Source organism: Tamandua tetradactyla, chromosome 1, assembly GCF_023851605.1.
Source record: "Tamandua tetradactyla isolate mTamTet1 chromosome 1, mTamTet1.pri, whole genome shotgun sequence".
NCBI classification, from domain to species: Eukaryota; Metazoa; Chordata; class Mammalia; order Pilosa; family Myrmecophagidae; genus Tamandua; species Tamandua tetradactyla.
This window is the reverse complement of record NC_135327.1, coordinates 31,190,054-31,207,751: the sequence shown is the minus strand read 5'-3', so window position 1 is coordinate 31,207,751 and position 17,698 is coordinate 31,190,054. Positions and strand designations below refer to the sequence as shown.

General features: G+C 37.8%; 1 long non-coding RNA gene across 1 annotated transcript in view; it reads left to right on the top strand.

Moving 5' to 3' along the window:
• Positions 1 to 1,233: 1,233 nt before the first annotated feature.
• LOC143683961 (uncharacterized) overlaps positions 1,234 to 17,698 on the top strand; it is a 31,308-nt gene continuing 14,843 nt past the window's right edge. The window contains exon 1 of the long non-coding RNA XR_013175761.1: positions 1,234 to 1,330. This is a non-coding gene — a long non-coding RNA (uncharacterized LOC143683961). The remainder of the gene's footprint in view (positions 1,331 to 17,698) is intronic.

The window sequence follows — 17,698 nt, the reverse complement described above, 5'->3', positions numbered from 1 at the left end:
CAAGATTATGACATAGGGCTGGAGAGTTGATATACTACTGAGGCAGGACAGTGCAGGTATACTGCTGGCCTTGCCAGCTGAATGTAAACGTTTTTGGTGGTTCCTCCTGACAGTTATTGAGAGAAGAGCATTTGCCAGATCAGTAGCTGCATATCAGGTACCAGGCAACAAGCAATGGCACCACATCTGGGACAGCGGCTGCAATTGGAGTCACCACCTGGTTAAGTTTATGATCATCTACTGCCATCTTCCAAACCCCATCTGTTTTCTGCCAAATAAAAGAGTTAAATGGTGATGAGGTGTGAATTATCACCCCTAAATCCTTCAAGTCCTTAAAAATGATGGTAATCTCTGCAATCCCTCCAGGAATTCAGTATTGCTTCTGAGTCAATATTTTGCTAGGTAGGGGCAGTTCTAGTGGCTTCTACTTGGCCCTTCCTACCATAATAGCCTTCACACCATGAATCAGTGAACCAGTGTGAGGATTCTGCCTGTTGCTGAGCATGTCTCTTCCAATTATGCATTCTGAAACTGGAGAAATGACCATAGAACGGATCTGGGGACCCACTTGATCCATTGTAAGATTGATGTGAATTAAAATTCCATTGATCACCTGACCTCCATAAGCCCCTATTCTGATTGGTGGGCAAGAGTTATGTTTTGGGTCTCCTGGAATTAGTGCCACTGTCCAATAATCCCCCAAATATCTGATCATTTACTTTTCCCCAGTGCACAGTCACCCTGGTAAAAGGCTGTAGGTCTCCTTGGGGAAGGCTGGGAGGAAGGTTAACAGTGTAAATTTTGGGTAGTGTAAAAGGGTCCTTTCTCAAGGACCCAGCCCTCTCTTCATTTGAGGGGTTCTAGGTCTGTAAACTCTTAAGTCTGGCAGTTAAGTGGCTGTGGCACTGTTTTTGTAATTCAGGTTAGACTTCTGTTCACTTGATCTAGAATTCTTTTGCTTAGACAGCTCAAACAAGAATTTAGTAGACTCCACATCTACTTTACTTCTAGGTATTCCATGATCTACTAGCCAATGTGACAAGGCTCAGTCAGTCAGATTGTTTTGACTGCTGCTTTGAGTCTGCTGTCCATTTTGGTGGCCATGCCGTCCTTATCTATGGTGATTAACTGTCATCATATAAGTTCTGCCAACTTGGAATCTGATCATTCCTATTGTGTTTAAGGATTCCAGCTCCTTGACAACAGTTTCCACAGTAATATCTGACCTACAGAAGGGTGACTAGTGAACTCTTCAGGGATGATGGAGCTAGTCTCATGAATTTATTTCTCAAGGTTCTGGTGAAAGATGTGTCCTCTGTACATTCCTGGGGTATGTGAGCAGGTCTTTCATGATAAATCCACTCTAATATTCCAATCTCTCTAAGACTCTGAATCCCCTCATCTACATTACACCAGGGCAGTTCTGGCATTTTGACCTCAAGTAATGTTGGCCACTTTTTGATCCATGTTTCAGCCAACCATCCAAACAAACTGTGAATGCTCTTTCTAACTGCTTTAATTACAGCATTGAAAGCAGAATCTCTGCTTAGTCAGCCCATATCAATAAAATTCAGCTTGATCCAATTTTATATTCCTTCTACCATTATCCCACACCCTTGATATCCATTCCCACACATAATGCCAGGATCTCTGTTTATATATATTGGAAAACTCATGCAGTTCCTTTGGACTATAGGGTACCTCCTTATGGATCACACTTTCTACTTCACCATTAGTTATTAATTCATTTCATTCATTTTCTTGATCATTTAAAAAATATCCATTTAGTTCTAACTATGTACCAAGTACTGTGGGAAGCATTAATGGTGCAGTAGAGATGTAAGAGACAGTATCTGATGTTGATTGGCAAAGTGTCTAGTTAGCATGGGAGAAAGCTAGTAAAAAAGTAAAGCTTTAAAGAAATTATTTGCATATGTGAAATTTTTAAATACCCTATTTATATCACAAGATGATATAAATAAGATCTGAAGGAGGCAATTTTACCTTGGATATTCCAGGAAAGTCTCTCTAAATATTAAAAATTGAACTAAAACCTAAAGGACATATAAAAACAGAGTTCTAGAAAATTATCCCAAGAAGATGGAACAGTAAATCTAAAGACCCACAGGTAATTTAGGGCTTGGAGAATTTTGTGAAATTGAAAGGAGGCCAGTATGGCTGGAAAAGGGCAGAGTAGAAAAGAATGTGGGTGGACAGATGGGAAGGAACCAGATTATGGGAGTCGTTTTAGACCATGTATGGTTGATTTTACAATAATAGTTCCCAGAGAATCACATTTTCCAGGATACTTTGGGTAGTGCTTTCCCACATTAACTTCAATTTGGCTGTGTGACTTGCTTTGACCAATGGGAGGTCAGCAAAATGCTGCATTTAGAGGCTGGATAAGTGCTTGAGCACTGGGGTTTGCCCTTTTGGGAAAGCACAGCTACCATGAGACAAAACCCTGTCTAGCCTCTGAGTTTGTAAGACCATGTGAAGGGGGATGGCCAGCCATTCTAACTGAACTTAGCCCCCAGGCAACCCACCAGCTAAATGTAACCACGTAAGTGAGCCCAAATAAGACCAATGGAATAACCACTTAGTCAACTCCCCAAATATTTAGCCATTAAGTTTTAGGGTGATATTTTGTGCAGTTATAAATAAGTGAAACAGAAACTGGTACCTAAAAGCAGGTATCTAGAAGCTGCTGTAACAAAGCTAAAATCTGTGACTTTGGTTTGAGGACTGGGTGCTGGTCAGTGACTGAAAGGCAGTGTGAAAGCTATCAGTGAATCTTGGAGGAATGAATGGTAGCATAAACTGTTACTGAAAACTGGAAAGATAGAGAGAAAATTGTTATTGGGGATTAGAGAAGAGACAAACTTTTTCTTAAGCAAAATAATTGGCAAAACTGTCACCTGCAGTAATTTGGAAGATGGAAAATAGAGTTAATGAATGTGTGAATCTGGCTAAAGAGACTTCCAGGCAGAATATTTTAAGTCCCAGATGGCTTCTTTTATCTGCATATGATAAGGTACAAGAAAAGAAATATGAGCTAAGTTTGAAAGCAGAATCAGAAGAAATATGGAACAGGCAGAACTTTCTGGGTTCAGAAATTAAATTGTTTCACATCTCTGGTTCTCTGGCAAGAATAAAAGTCTGAAAGCAAGAAATGACCTCAGGATAAAGATCAAGTTAAAAATGTCAAAAAAATTTAAGGCAGTTTCTGCCAGATGCTCTCCACTGAACAAAAGGGCTCCCAAGAATCTTAGACGTGCTGTCCCACAGCAGCATGACAAACACAAGCAGACAGATGTCTGTGCCCATAGAAATATGGCTATGACTTCAGAGCCATGGGGTGAACTCCAGTCAGATTCATAGGAAAATGAAAAAGGTTTCAAGGCATGGTATCAGCTTAGACAAAAAGGGAAAGAAATATTTCAAAATGAAAATGCTTCTGGGCCCCTAACTTTTTACAAACAGGAAGCAGGCTTACAAATCTATTCAGTTGCACACATGAGCCATTCTTACGAAAAGAGACAGACATTTCAGAGGGTGTTACCAAGAACCCAGGGAGTAATGCCCAAAGTGGAAGAAAACAATGCATTAGAATCACTTCTGGGGAGCAGAACTGGCCCTGATTAAGGAATATCCATTGGTTTCTGAGTAAGGAGCCCTGAGATCATGTGACCACCCAGATTTGGAAATATCTACTGCAGTTATTTTGTCCGTGTCTCATACTGGTAAGGAGTTCGAATATTTTCCGTAGAATAAAGGGGATATACATATGTTAGCAGAGAAATGAGATGATCTGGGGTGCATTTTTAAAGCTCCTCCTGATCCCTGGGTAGGAAGTTCAGAATGTTGTATATAAGCAGACTAAAAGCACTGAAAATTAGAAGACCATCACCAGAATCCAGGTGAAAAATGACAATGACTTAGACATGAGTAGCAGTAGAGATGGAAAGAAGTAGGTGGATTTTAAATATATATTTGGTGGTAGAACCTACAGAGCTTACAGGTAGATTTTTTGAGATTGATGAGCATAAGAAAGGAATCAAAAATGACACTTAAATATAGGGCTTGAGCTGTGTGTGGGTTGAAGTTTCATTTAATGAGAGTCAGAGTCTGGGAAAGGGGGGCAACTTTGAGTGTGCATGTGCATGGTACTATGGCATGGAAGCTGGATTCAGAAACTCTGCTTCAGATACACTAAATATGAGCTGGTAGTTGGATATTAAATAGGCAGGTAGACATCTGAATGTATCCTAGAGTTCAGGAGACTCAACTAGACTAGAGATAAATATTTCAAAGTCAAACCATATAGATTTGATTTAGGAATATGAACTGGTTGAGACCTTTCTGGCTGGAAAACTGAAAAAGAGGGTTGACGATGATCCTTGAGGTACTGCCATGCTTAGACATCAGGAAGAGGAACAAACTAAACAAGGATCAGAGATGTATAAAGAAAAAAAAATGAAGATGGGACAGTGTCTTCAGAAAGATGGAGTGGCCCACTGAGCCACCTGCTGCAGAAAGATTGAGGAGTCCAGTGGCTTTAGCAACATTGAAGTCATTAGTGAACTTGACAAGAATTTCTGTGGAGTCTTACGTGGGCGCCCAGATTCGCATCATTTGAAGAGAAAATGAGAGGTGAGGAAAATTTGCATAGGAATTGATACTCTTGTTTTGCCATCTGTATTCATTTCCTGGCTGCTAAAACAAATACCATACAGTGTGTTGGTTTAACAATAGGAATTTATTGGCTCATGGTTTTGGAGGCTCCAAGGCTTGCTTCCTCCTAGGGTTGGTACCAACCTTTAGGGTTCCTTGCCTTTGCCATTACAGTATGTATTTGGAGATATTGTCTCCTTTCATATGGCAGCATCTTCTTTCTCTTCCAGGTTCCGTTGACCTCCAGGTTCTGGCTGCTCCCTGCGGCTTCTTCTCTTTCCAAGTTCAATTTCCTTTGCTTATAAGGACTTCAGCTGGATTGCATTAAGGCCCATCCTCATTCCTTTGGACACACCTTAACTAATAACATTGTCAAATGTCCTATTTACAAATGGGTTCACACCCACAGGACCAGGGGTTGGGATCTGAACATGCTTTCTTTCTGTTGGAGAAATCAGTGCCCTAGATTTTCTTAAATCAGTGATATTTGACACTTATGGATCTGAGACTCGAATAGTCAAATAATTAAGAACAAAGAAAGTCAGCAATATAACTTGCTTCAAATTAATTTTTAAAAATGTGCCCAACTGATTTGATATACAGAGCAACCATACTTGCAAATATCTTCCATTCTTTCAACAAATATACACAGAACATCTGTTACATAAGTTTCACGGTAGGTGCTTAGGACTACAGAGATGAAAAAGATAATTTCCTTATCCTCATGGGACAAAAAAAGAAATTTAAGTAGACAAAATTTGAACAAGATAAAAAGGAAATAAGTAAGCGAAAAATGACTTTGTAAGGTAAGTGCCTTGGAGGAAACAGATATGATGCAGAGATAGAGAACGGATGGGTGGATCAATTTTAGAAGAGTTGGCTATACAAGGGCTCCCTGAGGAGGTGATATTTAAGCAGAAATTTGGATGATGCAAAAATCTACCATGGTGGTTGCTAGGTGTAGCATTCCCCACAGTGCAAAGAATATGACTAGGGCCCTGAGTGGGAAAGAATCTGGCATATTTGAACAAATAAATGCCTAGCTGTATTTATAAAGCAGAGTGTATAAGGAGGCATATGATCAGATTGGAAAGAAAGTTGGGACTAGATAATGTAGGAACATATACACTCATTCTGAAGATCCCTCCAAAATTGCCTTAACAATCTTTTTAGTTTTTGGCTAGCATAGGAATCGGAAATAAATATTTCCTGGTGCAATATTTCTAGAAAGTATTTAAGCAATTTGTATAAAAAACCTTAAATATGTGCATTTATTGGACCAATGATTTCATTTCTAGGAATGCATGCCAAGGAAATAATTTTCCACATGCACCAATTTATAGTATGAAACTATTCACTTATTTCTAAAACTCATCAAATTTTACATATAAAATGAATGGATTTTATGACATATAAATTATATTTCAAGAAAGGTGATTTTTAATGAATAGAATGCCTGTTAACAAGAAAATATTAAAAATAACTTAATGCTTATCGATATCAGATTGGTCCGTTTAATAAGAAAAATAAATAATAAATTTTGTTCCATTCAGACACGTAAATTCTATAACCAAAACTATTACTCATACAGTTATTTGACTAATATGAAAAAACACTCATATTATTTAGAATTAGGTAAAAATAACTCAAAACAGTAATATAATTCCATTTTTTATTTAAATTAGAAAAATGAACATATGTCTATAGAGATACATATAAAACAGAATTGTAAGAGTCACTTTCTCTAAATGTTGGTATGCCAGATATGTTTATTCATTTCTTTATACTTCCCTGTGTCATCTAAATTTCTTGATTATAAGCATGAATCACTTAGTGATTAGAAAAATAATAATGTTATTCCCATATATAAACAAACAAATGTTAATAGCAGCAGAAAAATAGACTTTTTCATAAGTCAAGTGTAGGAGCTTAGGGATGTCTTGGGAGACCACTGAGTACAGCCCCCACCTCATTTCAGAATAAACAAAGGTTAGAGTTAACATCGATTGTGATGATCAACTGTTTTTGAAAACGGGCCAGATGGAGTTCTCTCTTTGGTGTATTTTAAGAGAGTGTTATTGGACTTCTCAGAGGTGGCTCAGTAGAATCGATTACAAAACATCTTCATAGCTAGGTCTTCCGATTATCTACTAGCAAAGACCTGAGATATTTTTTAAATTGCTCACTATTCCACAATCTGTCCTTTGAGATACTATAGAATAACACGTGTCCAAAGGAGTTCACATTTACATCCCTTAATTTTTTCGAGTAGTATGCTTTTGATTTTGCAATCTCGCCGTTCCACATTTGAGTAGTTGATTATACAGGGAACAGGGGGGTTTGTCATGCAGTTTGCACACGTGAAGCTTGTGATCACATATGTCTACAGACAATTTACGTGGTCTATGGCACAACAAGAATAGATTAATTTTTAAAAATTGGGTTGGAAGCAAGTGGTGCTTCCAAAGTTTCCTAAGAAACCAGTACACAGAAAGGATACCACACTTTAACATTTTTAATGGCCAAAGTTGGGGAATAATTTTTACTTTTATAGCAAAAATAGGAAAGACCTCAGGAAAGACCTCAGTCAGACATTTTTTTCATAAATTTAGAGCAAAAACCAAGCCAGTGTAATTTACAAGTTATTTGCTTGATGTTTCACTCTCCATCACTGGTTTATTCTCATTGTGGATTTTCCATACTGCAGATTTTTCTGAATATTGCAGTCTTAGAATGGCAGGCGGCTAAAATTAGACATAGTTTTTTATTGATAACAATCCAACAAGTATGATTTGAGACCTATCAGAGTGGTCTTCAATCATTGGGGTTCGCTGCCTGCTTTCCAAATCCTGGGATTTGATGTGGCATATGTGAAAAGGTTGAAAATTAAATTCCAGTTCGTATTTAAGGCAAATTTCAGAATATTTTTTAAACGTGCATGTCTGCATTGGCTTCGCGTCTTAGTCCATCTTAAGGATCATGTTCTGAAGTCTGTACTTGATGTTTCAGAAAGTCATGCATAGCCAGACCAGGCTCCCACCTTTGTGGGATGTCACAAATTCACCGGAGGGCGCAGGGCTTTCTCCTGGGTACCCTGTGAAATCCGCTCTCTGGATTCTCCTCTCATTTTCTCCTTTCTGCAGCCCAAGGAAGTGTCTTCTACTCCAAAGGGAGAGGAAGCAGCACTTTTATTGAGTATATATTCCCCCAAGTCCGTGGCTCCTGCATTGAGTCTTCCACCCCCACCCCCACCCCATCCCCGCCCAAGGACTAGGCTTTTGAAATTCAAAAGCCAGGAAGAGATTCTCCAGATTCTCCGCTTTCTGCCTTCCAGTTCCCTCCCTGAGCGGTGGGGGCCAACCAACTTCCTTCGGGGGCCCTCACAGTGGACTCCACTCTTGCCAGTCGGGACAGAGGTGGGGAAGGAAAATGTGACAGCTTTTAGTTATACCTATGTTTATAAAAGAGGAAGAAAAATTGATCTTTACCAAAAGCTAGTCTACAAATCAACGTAGACCCAGTTCTCAGACCGAAAGCCACTCCTCAAGCTTTTCTGCCAGGCGCGGGAAGAAAGAGCGAGGGCAGCTTGGCATGCCTAACGCGGAGGGCTGTAGCTGCACCTGCGTCTCCCTGATTCCCGGCCAGCGGAAAGCAGGGCGCTGCTGATTACATATGCACCGTGAAGTGGATGCACAGACGACGCTGCCTAGCTCTAATTAAACTTATCCCCATAAAACTGCAAAAGACTTAATACGCTTCCTGCCAAGAAAACGTAGATTGAAAATAATAACAACGTTAAGCACAAGCACACAGCGAGGAGATGCCAGCGCCATGGCATTCGGCTCCCAGGGTCAACGCTTCACCAGCTGCTTCAAGGTCAGGGGACGTCTGACAGACCATTCCACCTGGCATTAGCTCTTGGGATGCAGGGAGAGCTTAAATTGTCCAAGGCAAAGGTGACATTTTAAGGGTGAGCAAAAACTATGATTTTTTTTTTTTCTTAAAGAAACAACGTGGAAAGAGCCTTTTAAAAGCAAATTTTATGGAGGGGGAGAGACCTATTTATGTCCTTAGAAATTAAAAAAAAGGGAAATAGGATTTCTTATTTTTAAAAAACTTCCTAAGAAAGAGTTTTAATGGGGTTTTTAACTCATTTGTCTGTTTTAAACAAGCACCTGTCATTTAATTTAATAGAATCATCGATGTCAAATCAAGGAAGATGGAAATTTACCAGTTTTAAAAAAAAATCTGCAAAATTGGCAGTTGGAGCTGAAAATAAATATTGCGATTTAGAATATGTGGTCAGGGATGCCTTTCTTCCATTTGGATCCAGGTATCTTTTTGAGGTGTCGTTGTACCCCTGAACTACTGTGAAGAAGAAACATTTAGCTTAGACGTTTTAATCACTGCTCAATACACATTTTCAGTTATCAGTAAAGCATAGTCAATCACATTGTGATCCATAAAATGTTAACAGTTTTTAATTGGAACCAAAAAAGTTTTTTTTGCAATGAACGTATCAAATATTTGTTATTTCAGTCTTTATCAAAACAGTTTTAAAGTTCTATTTTTAATTTAGGCCAGACAACATATATAATACATTATAGTGTTAATGCATGCAATATATAATTATACATTTATTGAGATATCTGGTCAGGGTTTTTGTTTGTTTGTTTGTTTGTTTGCAGGGCAGGCACTGGGAATCAAACCCGGGTCTCTAGCATGGCAGGTAAGAAGTCTGCTTGCTGAGCCACAGTGACCTGCCCTGCTCAAGGTTTTTTAACTGACAACTATGCATGGTTACTTTTTTAAAGGGAGAGATAGACTTGGCAACTACCTACATAGTAATTGAATTTGGGGAAGAAAAGTTAAGGTACAGAAGGAAAATGCTGGTAAGGGGGGAAGATAGTGTTTAATATTTCTAAAATATTTTTTATCAGCAAAATGCCTACTGCTATGGGTTGGATTGTCATCCCCCCAAAAATATGTTTAAGTTCAAATGCCCAGTATCTCAGAAGATGACCTTATTTGGAATTAGGGTCAACGTAGATGCAATTAGGTTAAGATGAGGTCATACTGGAGTAGGGGGCCTTGACCCAGTATGACTGGTATCCTTCTAAGAACTGGAGGTGAGACACAGAGGGAAGATGGCCATGTGAGGATGGAGGCAGCGCTTGGAATAGTGCATCCATAAGCTGAGGAACTCCAAGGAACCACCAGAAACTGAGAGAGAAACATAGAACAGATCCTTTTCTCAAGACTTCAGAGGGAGCATGGCCCTGTTAACACCTTGAGTGCAGACTTCTAACAGAAATCTGGGTTGGTAGAGAACAAATTTCTGTTGTTTTAAAACTACCCACTTTTAGTTTGTGGTAATTTGTAATGGCAGCCCTGGGAAACTAATCCTACTTCCTTGAGGAATTTACCACCCTGAGGTGATCCCCAGGCCTCCACCTGCTTGCCCATTTCTGGGTAGCCTCAGCCAAGGACACAGTGCCTAATCACCAGCTGGGTCCTTCCAGCTGCATGCCCACACTCCTTATCCTGCCTCCAAGCAGGCAGGTCGCCCTACCCGGTGGTGCTCTCCACCCTGGCTGCCTTGCTGTATTCCTCAAGGCACCCATCCATCCAAGCTCATCTGCAAAGATTGCCTTGACCATTTCTGATGGAAGTGAGATTCTGCCTCTGAAATTCCAGAGCACTGGTTCACAGGCTGGGGCAGGACTGGTCGTCTTACAGGGATGTAGGGAGCTTTTCAAAAACAGGGATTCCTGGACTCATCCCCAGAGAATCAGATTCAGTAGCTTTAAGGAAGGGAAGAGTAGCACATTGCTTAAGACTATATATTTTTAGAAGCTTTCCAGTTGATCCAATGATCAGCCATACTTAGAAATCAACATCAAAGCAATCCCATTTATTCAATATTTAGCACACCCTTGTGTATCTTTTATATTTTTAGAAATTGTTTCCCCAATTAGCTTGTAAATAACTCAAAGTCAGATATTATTTCCTGTGAATGATCCCTAAGATTGCTGCTATTTTGTCTCATAGTAGGTAATCGAGAAATCATTTATTCATTATAAAATATGGATGGATGAATGGATTGAACATAATGTACAGAATTATTTTTTAGGATTATTCTATGAAACATGTAAAATACTAAAGGCAAAAAAATGGAGTCCTAATCCAAAGAGGAGCTAACAGTAATAACTGAACATATTTGCATGCCAATAGGTAGGTCTTCATTTTCATATTTTGATTTTTATTTTAAAATACAGAATGTTTTGAAATGTGTTCCTGTGTGTCTTCCAATCAAACTAAAAAAACTTTTAAAAATATATATCATAAATTTTCTTCAATTTTTCTGTAACCAGACAACATTCAAAGGATTTTATTTTTGATGATTGGAGCTATGAATCTGAAAACAAATATGCAGAAACCTATTAACAAAGACATAAATTGGAATAAAAAGAGAAATTGTCTACTACTAAAAGAGAGCACTAATTTAAATGCAAATGTGTGGAAGAAAAATGTATGCTGGAATATATTTTCAGTGGATATCAGATTCTAGATAAGAGACAAGGGAATAAATTGATGGCACTTCAAACCCACTGCTGGTTAGAACTGAAGAGAAACAGGCTAGTGTCCTTAAGGATGAGCTATTTTAATAATAATCTTGCCACATGAGAAAAATTATTAATTCATCTAACATGAGTGTGTAAATTATTCATTAGTGCAACTATCAGAATAAAATTAGAATTTCCAGATTCATAAATTGTCCATGCTTCTGCCTTCTATAGTGTAAGAGATGCTGTATTTCAGAAGAACTGCAACTACTTTAATAACAGATGGCATAGGAAAATAAGGGCATCGAGTGTTATTATAAATTTTTGCTTAGCAAACAAGTCTGTTTAGTTGTTTTGGCATTAATAGAGAGCTAGGCCTATTGACCATTTGTGATTTTGAAATCTTTCCCGAGTGATAATAAACTGGTGGTTGTGATATTTATGAGTTAGAGACATTTTTCTTTGTCTCATAAATGAGACTCTGTATTACCCTTCTTTCCCCTTCATGAATGCTCAAGGTCTAGCATACATTATGGCAACCTAATGATGTCACATGAATGAAGTCAAAGGTTTCTCATCTTTGGTCTTCCCGATTCTGAGGTCATCCCTTCCTCTTTATCCACTGATGGCTTTGCATTTTGCTCTCCGTTTAGTATGGAGTACTTTGGCAGACAGTATTTGTGGGAGCCTACAGCAGCTAAGGAATCACAGCCTGACCCACCGAAAATCTCTCCTTCTGAAGCATGGAAAATTGTAACCTCAAAGTATTTTCTGTCCTGATTATTTCAAACTAACATAGCTTGTTTGGGTGGGGAAAAATAAATCAACAGCAACCACAACCAGTTATTTGTACACTAGAAGCTTAAAATTATAATATATATATATTTGTATTAAGTTCTAAGGTGATTTGTCCAGTATTAACTTTTCAGCCTTTCAGTTCATGCTATTCTCCTACTCAAAACCTTCTTCACTGTATCTAATCCCTTTAATCAAATGCTGAGTGAGATTAGCCAGAAACAAAAGGACAAATACTGTATGGTCTCACTGAAATGAACTAACATTAGTGAATGAATTTGGAGAACTTTAGCTAAGAACAGAAACCATCAGGAAATAGAAATAGGGTAGATATTGAGTAATTGGAGCTGCAGGGATACAGATTGTGCAACAGGATTGATTGTAAAAATTTAAAAATGGATAGCACAATACTGCTTGATAATAGCACAATAATATTAGTACACTGAATGAAACTGAATCTGAGAAGGATAGAGGAAAGAGAGTTGGGAGCACATATGAAACCAGAAGGAAAGATAGACAATAAAGACAGATGGTATAATCTAGGAATGCCTAAAATGTACGATTGCAGGGTGTTGAAAATAGATGGGCACTCATATTTTAAAACCTCAACTTCTGTGTGAGACTAAAGCCAAAAATGTTTATTTGGTACAAAATTTATATTTTGACTAGTGCATTTCCTAATATAAATTATATGGACAGGTTAATTAAACATCGTAAGTACATGGAACCGTAAATAGGGCATGAGATTTTGTAGGTTTGTCCAGTGTGATGCCCCAATAAATCCCAGAGTATTTGAACGGTGCATGAAGAAGTATTTGTAAAGTCCCCTTGGGGGAGTGGTGAGAAAGGGGGAAAATTCAACTTCCCCATTTGGAGAATTCCTAATATTCTCCCAAGTAGTCGGGACAACCAAATCAATAGGCTGAGCCCTCTGTCTTGGGGGGTTGCTTATACGAAACATCCCCACAATGGATAGGCTAAGCCTACTTAAAATTAGGCCTAAGAGTTACCCCCAGAGAACCTCTTTTGTTGCTCAGATGTGGCCTCTCTCTCTCAGCCAACACGGCAAGCAAACTCACTGCCCTCCCCCTCTCTACATGGGATATGACTCCCAGGGGTGTATACCTCCCTGAAAATGTGGGACAGAAATCCTAGAATGAGCTGGGACTCAGCATCAAGATATTGAGACAACCTTCTTGACCAAAAGGGGTAAGAGAGAAATGAGACAAAATAAAGTGTCAGTGGCTGAGAGATTTCAAACAGAGTAAAGAGGTTATCCTGGAGGTTATTCTTATGCATTATATAGATATTCCCTGTTTAGTTTAAGATGTATTAAAGAGGCTAGAGGGAAGTGCCTGAAACTGTAAAGCTTTGTTTCAGTAGCCATGTTTCTTGAAGATAAGTGTATATTGATACAGTTTTCACAATGTGACTATGTGATTGTGAAAAAGTTGTGTCTGATGCTCCTTTTATCTATGGTATGGACAGATGAGTAGAACATATGGATTAAAATAAATAAATAAAAGGGGGAACAAATGTTAAAACAAATAGATTGAAATACTATAGTAGAGTAGATTGAAATACTAGTGATCAATGAAAGGGAGTGGTAAGGGGTATAAGGGGGAACAAAGAATAAAATATATTGGGTAGATGGAAATACTAGTGGTTAATGAGAGGGAGGGGTAAGGGGTATGGTATGTTTAAGTTTTTTCTTTTTATTTCTTTTTCTGAAGTGGTGCATATGTCCTAAGAAATGATCATGGTGATGAATATACAACAATGTGATGATATTGTGAGTCATTGATTATATGCCAAGAATGGAATGTTTATATGTTAAGTATGTTCGTGTTTGTATGCTATGTTTTGTCAATTAAAAAAAAAGAATGTGCTGTTTTAAAATGACTTTAAATGGAAAAATAAGTGAATGGTTTTCCTATTTTGCATTTAGAAAGCCTACCAGAATTAGTGTTTGAAATAGGCTCTTGAGAGTTTCCCTGATAGCAAACAGAGCTTTCCAAATCAATTAATTAAAACACAAGCATACACACAAACTCTGATTGAAGCCAAATGGAAAAGAGAAAAGAAAAGAAAAAAAAAAAGGAATTTGGAGTCTTGACCTATGACCAGAATTTTAGACATAATATGATTAGAACAGCTAGTTGGTTACGTTTCATTCATTTTGTTAAATCCATCTTGTTCTTTTTTTAAAAAAATCAACTTTATGATTGAAACTTATCTACTTGGCTAAATTGGGTAGCACAAGTCTCCTCCTTCTATTACATCCTCTTTTAGTCTTTTATTTGCTTCATGAAAAGACAGATCATTTTGTAAACATGACATAAAAGAGTGATTTTTCAGTTCCCAAATTAAGACTCTGTTTACCATTAATTTTCATAAGAATAAACAAGTTATGGGGCGGGCCGCGGTGGCTCAGCGGGCAAAGTGCTTGCCTGCTATGCCGGAGGACCTCGGTTCGATTCCCGGCCCCAGCCCATGTAACAAAAAACGGAGAAACAGAATACAATAAAACAAGAAAATGTTTCCCTTTCTTCCTTCTTTCCTTCCTTCTATCCTTCCTTCCTTCTCTCTGTAAAAAAAAAAAAAAAAAAAAAAAAAAAAAAAAGAATAAACAAGTTGTAATATTTTGAGTGCATCAGAGGTAAATAAAACAAAACCATATTATGAAATAAATCGGTGGAAAGATGCCTTCCTATCTCACAGCAATTAGCTGTATATTGGTTATTGTTTTGCCTTGAGTTTTACATTGGAAAATCAAATTCAAAAATTAGACTCGGAATAATGCAAAGCATTTTGCTGCCTTTATTACCAATTACATTTTGAAGGCTGCGTTTAGGCATAAAACTACTTGAATTTCAATGTTGTGAGAAAAATTCCTGACATGGAAAGTTTCATTTAAAATTCTAACCTGAGGAAGAAATTCATTAGTCGACTGTTACCTTAAGACCTCAGGCTGTTGTAATGAGAAGGTGGCATTAAGAATTATTTGTTGAGCAATTGCTTTTTAAGGCCTTTGGTGTTTACAAAGCGTAAAAGATGCATATGTTTATGAAAGATGGTTCGTTGGAGATCAATTTAGGCGCTCATATATTCATAACCTCTCTGTTTTGAAAATTCTAATTGCCAACACCAAATTAAAGTCATCGATGTTTTAAAGAATGTTTCTGCATTTTTATTATTGCAGTGTTCTGCACACTGGGTTATAAATATTTATGCGCCTAAGTCGAATTATGTCTCTTAGTGGTTCCATGAGGTAGATATATAGAGAAGAATGTTTTCTGCATTAAAAAAACAAAGGAAAACAAACACTACACAGAAGTTCTTCTGAATCAATGGTTTGAATTCTGCTTTTTGCTTTATAGCATTTTCCTTTCACACCTCCGTGTAACCTGCAGAAGGGAAAAGTAGACAAAGTAAATTTTAAAAAAGCAATGAAATGGAAGTCTCCAAATACCAAGGCTTTGCTCAGTAATAAATTGTGTATGTGATTAGAAAGCCAACTTTCAGTAACATCAAGATGACTGCTATGATTTCTGTGCAATTCCTAGGGCTAATATTTCCATTCCTGTAATGATTATTGCTCATGAATATTGCATGTTAATTATGTAATTTGAATCATTTCTTTTAATTAAGTACTTTGGAAAGTTGACTGACCTCTATTTCAATCTGGGCTGATTTGATCCATTTGGGGGCAAATCTAGAGGGTGTATTTTGGGGCATGGAGGCGGTCTGAGGTTCATTCATTGGAACGCTGTTCCAGTTCATCCAAGGAAGAGCTCACTGAGGGGCTTTACCCCTGTTGAGACTTGTAATAACAATGACAAATAATGGTTGCTATCATTTATACAGTGTTCACAATTTGCCATGGATTATATACATTATCTCATTTAATCCTTGCCACAAGGATATGGGTTCTGTGTTGACACTCCCATTTTAGAAATGAGGAAACTTGTGCTAGGAGAAATTGTAAAACTCGCTCTAGTTTCCATAGGGAATAAATGGTGGAGCCAGTATTTAAACACAGTTTTGTTCTCTTTCTTTAAACCCAGGTTCGGAATTGAACCTGGGTTTCCCGCATTAAAGGTGATAAACACAGGCTTTAACATCAGAGTTTGGGCTCTACACACAACATAGCCTGTGACACTTATATGATAAAACAGGGATTTCAGTGTGTCCAGGAGATTCCTGTAAGGTGAATTTGAGTGATTCTCTAGCAGTTTATGTAATACATCTCCAAATTTTATAAGCTTCAAGCACTATTAAAAGAAAAAAATATATTCTTGCAAACCCTCTCTGTGTTGGCTTACATTGCTTAAAACTTTATTTTATTAAAAACAGCTATGCACACTTTTATTTGTGTTTCTCTTATACACCTATAAAACACAGCAAATTTATAAGTTTATTACAAATAAAACTCTAAAAATTATGTCAAAATTGACATCAACTTAATTTAGTAGGCAATGTTATATTTCTGAATCCAACTTTCAAAAGTCAATATAGCAGTAACAGGTGGAGCCAAAAGTTTTTGGCATCTAGCATGTCTATAGTAACTCATCTCTGGTAATAACTCCATTCTTCCACCATTGAAAAATCTATCTGAATTGCTCATTTCTTCAGTGTACTGTGATAGCATTTCATACCTTCCCATGGTATGATCAGATCATTTATATATTAGGTCCATTTCTATTATTCTTTCTTTTACCACAATTAAAGTAGTGTCACTTGACCTCATTCAATCATAAATTCATTTCTTTGGTACTGAAAAGGAGAAAGCTATTATAGATGTTAGTCCCACTTTTCAGTTCCTGACCCCTTTTTAAACATACAGGAAGATTACATGTTCCCACCTGTATGAAGCTAAGTATAGCCATAGACTTGGGTTGACTGATAAATTTGCGTGGAAGCAGTAAGACTCAGTACACAATTCTCCATGCGCTGAAGTGTTGAAGCAGTAGGAACTGAGGGCACATGTGACATTTCTATCCCACTGAAGCCCACTGCATCACTGAGCCAACCCATAATCCTGCAGTGAGAGATGAACCTTGGTTGTGTTAACCACTGAGATTTGGGATAATTTGTTATGACATCTTAACCTAACCTAACCTAACCTGACTAATTCACAATCATCCACATAATCCAAAATATTATGTCAATTTGAGGGGTGGGAGGTTTACCATTTAAACAAAAACATGAAATGACAAAGATTACCTGGGGCCATTTTCGACATCCTGATATGTCTGAGGCTTCCATGGAGTCCTCAGTCTGCAGTTTAGAGACCATTAATCTATATCTAGCATTGTTGCTTCTCTTATAAAGGACATTTTATAATACCACCTCGATATAGTTGCTTTTTTATTAAAAATTCTCTGAGCAGTTATGCTCAGTTCCAAGAAATTGCTAGCTGATCCTAAACTGATTGGGTCAAAGAAAATACAATTTCCTGGCTGGTTGCATCAGCCAACTTCATCTGGAAAATCTTTCTGTGTCTAGAGCTTCAGAGAAACAGATAACTACCAGGCACTAAGCACTTATTCTATTCTATTCTTGGATGAAGTGTTTGTGGCCAATACTCTAGGTTGGTGAACCCAGTACCTATATCACTCCACTCCTTTTTAGCGACTGGGAAAGCTAAGTTACAGCCTCTC